This window comes from Arachis ipaensis, chromosome B06 (genome assembly GCF_000816755.2).
Source record: "Arachis ipaensis cultivar K30076 chromosome B06, Araip1.1, whole genome shotgun sequence".
In the NCBI taxonomy this organism is placed as follows: Eukaryota; Viridiplantae; Streptophyta; class Magnoliopsida; order Fabales; family Fabaceae; genus Arachis; species Arachis ipaensis.
The window spans coordinates 2243324-2247676 of record NC_029790.2 but is presented as its reverse complement, the minus strand read 5'-3'; positions in this window follow the sequence as shown (position 1 = coordinate 2247676).

Sequence of the window (4353 nt, the reverse complement as noted above, 5' to 3'; positions counted from 1 at the left end):
CAATATATAACAATTTTATTTTGTGTAAAACAAAATTATAATATTAAATATGAACACAATGATAAAAAAAATTTTGTATTATATAAATTTAATTAAGAAAAACATATATACTCATGTAAAAAGCAAACAATATATAACAATTTTTATTTTGTGTGAAACAAAATTATAATATTAAATATAAACACAATAATAAAAGATTTTGTATTATATAAATTTAATTAAAAAAATATATATACTTAGGTAAAAAGCAAACAACAACAACAATAATAATAATAATAATCTCATTAGTTGTTTATCCAAAGCTAAATGTAGCTTCTCAAATATAAATAAAATTATTAGGCTGCGTTTGGATGATAGATTAATAATGAGAGAGAGATTGAAAGATAAAAATTAAAAGACCACAAAGACTACATAATTTTCTGTATTGTATTTAGTGTAAAGTGTATAAGATTGAGTTATGTAACGCCCTACCACACCTAAGATGTAAAACAGAAGTGGTGAAGCGTTACAACCTCTAAAATAAAATATATATAGTATAATAATTGAAAAAATTTAATATACAAAGAGCCTTGAAGAAAATGTAACGCAAAATCGCAAAATATAAAAGCGCAACATTCAGAAGATATGGTTACTTGTGTACAAAGAAAACTAATAGTTCATAAACATATAAACATGGAAAGCAAGTGTAAAGGATCAAGATATAATTATCAAGCTCCGAACTCAACCTGCGAAGTTAAGGCGGGCCAGAAAATAGTTACATACATATATATTTATAATCCATAACCCCAAGATACATAAAAGTGATCCTAGTTCTCCATAAACTTCTATGAGGTACATAAACAAAGCAATTTTATACATGAGAGGAGAAACTATAAATTTATACATAATAATATCAAAATAACAAAAGGAAACCCCAAAGTAAACCACTTCACCGCAGAAACTCCAGACGCTTACCGAGGTGTCTCTCGCTCTGCATCTGAAAAACGACAACATAGTATGGAATGAGAACCAGAAGTTCTCAACATGGTAAAGGTGCCACGCATATAAGATATAAGGTCCTGAGAATGCTAGAAACAATCCTAGAACGCCGATATTCAGATTATAAAACTTGAGAATTAAAACTGAAACCATAAATAAGGGTGGTTTACTAAGGATTCCTAAACTTAACCAAATACATTAACCTAACCCTCCATCTTCCTCTTTCCTCCAAAACCTCCATCACTAGTATAATCACATAGACAAGCAAGCAAACAATAGCAAACACAATTAGGATACAAGTAATGCAAGTAGCACGTATAAAAGTAAGCATATGAAAGTCACATAGGCATTCCCAATTAGAATATGAACAAGCAATTCAAGCAATATGCTTATGATGCATGCCTGTCCTATGACTATTGATATCAATTGTCGGTTACTTAGCCAGCCCGACATGTCCTGGTAGCTAACCGTGGACAGAACACCAAACACGGAGCAAGTGGGACAACGCCTCAACCCTTGCATCTTACCCGCGTACCCGGAGCAGGGGACAACTTCACCCTGCCTCTTATCCAGGTAGTGTTACATTCTCGGCGCGAAGCAAGCAGTAACAGAACACAGCCCTTGCATCTTACCCGAAGCCTTGAATTTTTTCTGGAGCAAGTGGATAACCCCACTACATCTTACCTGGAGTCACATACAGAAATACACTTTCATTATCATAACCATTCATTCATTCATCCATTCATTCTCAATTCATACTCGGAGCAAGTGGATACACCACTGCATCTTACCTGGCAATCTCGCCTCTTACCCGGAGCAAGTGGTTAACACCACTGCATCTTACCCGGAGGCACATCACAATCAATTTCAATTTCATTATCATTATAATTCATTCATAATCATCTATAACCAACGCATAATCATCCTTTACAACCATGGCATCACATATACTTTAGTTCTCTGCATTTTTCATAGATAATTCATCATTTTCAACCTTGCTTCACCCCTAAGTTACCACTCTTTTCTAGTTCCATCTCATCACTAAGATTACTAACAAAATCTAGAACCAAAGAAATGAGAATAGAGGTTTAGAAGTTTAAAATTAAAAAACCAGATTTACTAAAACAGGGGACACGCGTACGCGTGGGCGTGAAAAATCTTTGCTCGCGTACGCAAGTCCCTGCTCGTGTACGCGTGAATCCCAACCCGAAAGGGTTGGTCGCATCGCGAGCAGCTAGACGCGTACGCAAACCCCAGGTCACGCGCACGCGTGGGTCACCCTTACGCGTAGGCGTACATTTTCTCAAAAAATTTTAACCAAGTCTAAAAAGCTGTAGAATTTCAATTTTAAAACCCAAACTTCCGACATGCATAACTTTTTCGTTTTAAATCATTTTTCTTCTGTTCTTTGAATGGCGTAAACTTTACGGACCCAATTTTCATATCAAATAGATTTGAAATCATTTGGGGGTTCGAAAACTGAGTTATGGCTTGCCGAAGTTTGGTCAAAAACCAGAGTTACACAAAACTTCAAAACCTCTACTTTCTTAAAAACCTAACTCCAATTTAACTTACCATACCCATAAATCCCCAACACAACACATTTTCCTCAACACCACAATAACCACCATATCTTACCATATCTCAAATCAACAATGTCATGCATCAATCTCTCAAATACATCAACAAAATCATAATTCACCCATCCTAAACATATACATTCATGTCATCAAACAATTAATCATCAATACATACTCAATCCAAAACTTACCAATTCAGTACCAAGCATTCTCTACTTTCTTATTTATCCACAATTCATCAATCCACCACTTCTAACCAATTCTCAATTGAATAACTCAATCTCATTAATCACCAGTAATTATAATTCAATATCATCACATGCAATTTTCATGATTCATCAACAAAGACATCAATTTCACCCTCAAAATTAATGGCAACATAATTCATACCATTCACTATAACCAATCAACAATAACACAATTCAATTCCTAACGTATGGTCGTCTAATATGATCTAAGTTTTCACAGAATATTATATATTAAATACGAGAAACCTAAACTATACCTTAGCCGATTTTCATGTATTACCCGAGACAACCCACACAAAGCAAGCTCACGAGTTCCACTTCCAAAAATCTAGCCACCAAAGTTGGTCCAAAAGCTCCAATTCACCAATTCAAACTTCAATCTAACATAATTTCAATCTAATTTACACAATTCACTAAATTAGCACTAGGTACACAAAATTGGATAACTCACAAGGGTTTAAAGTTTTCTTACCTTACCCATTGATGATTGGAGTATAACCCAACGATTATCCAATATTAGATTGCACCTAAACCACCAAAATCATCAAAATCACTCTATATACACACAAAAACGCGAAACAGAAAGGGGAAAGGAAACTGGGCACAAATCACAAAGGTTCTTACCACTTGGTTTAAATAGAAACGAAGAGGACTCCGAGACGAACGCGTAGCCATAAATAGCTCATCAATCGGAGCTCCGGATTGAAAGATATAAGCAATTGAAGGTAGAGATGATTAGGTTTCCTTCTCCTCTTCTCACCCCTAACCCTTCCCCCCTTTTCTTGCCAATTGCCAATAGAGAGAGGTCAAGAGCTGGAGCTCCTTTCATTTAGTGGATTTGGGTTAGGCCTTGGGCCCAATATGAGTCTGGTTCAATCGGTTCGGTCTAATTTTGGGCTAAATTCTTTAAAATTAGTGTCAAAATTATTGTTTTAATTAGCTCTATCTTAATTTACTATAAAATTAATATTTTTAATTTTTTTTATTAATTAATTATTCACTAATTTTTCGGAATCTACAAATAAATAATCCTATAAGTGTAATTTAGTATTTTAAAATTAATGTGTAAAATATATTTTAGTATTTTAATAAGTAAATAGTCAAATTAATTCTTGAAAGATTACTCGTTCTTTAATTTGGTTTTTTAAATATTTTTTTAATCAAATTCGTCCTTTAAAGATTTTAAATTAATCATGTTAGTCATTTTGCCACTTCTATTGTTAACGGCGTCAGAGTTTATGTAGTATGTTAAATAATATAACAACACACACCTAATAGTTCTAATTGACTATTAACATTATTAGTTAATGAAATTAGATCAAATGAACCCTAAATTGAGAAATTCCAATACTACAAGTTCTTTCTCAATTAAACTTTGATTTGATCAAATTTCATAAATTTATAATGTTAATAGTCAATTAAGACTCTTAGGTTGTATTCGATTTTGAAAACAGGACAAGACAAAATACTGAGAACTAGACAGAAAGGACAGAAACACACAAATTAATGTTCTTGTATTTTTTTGTTATAAACTATAACAAATTATG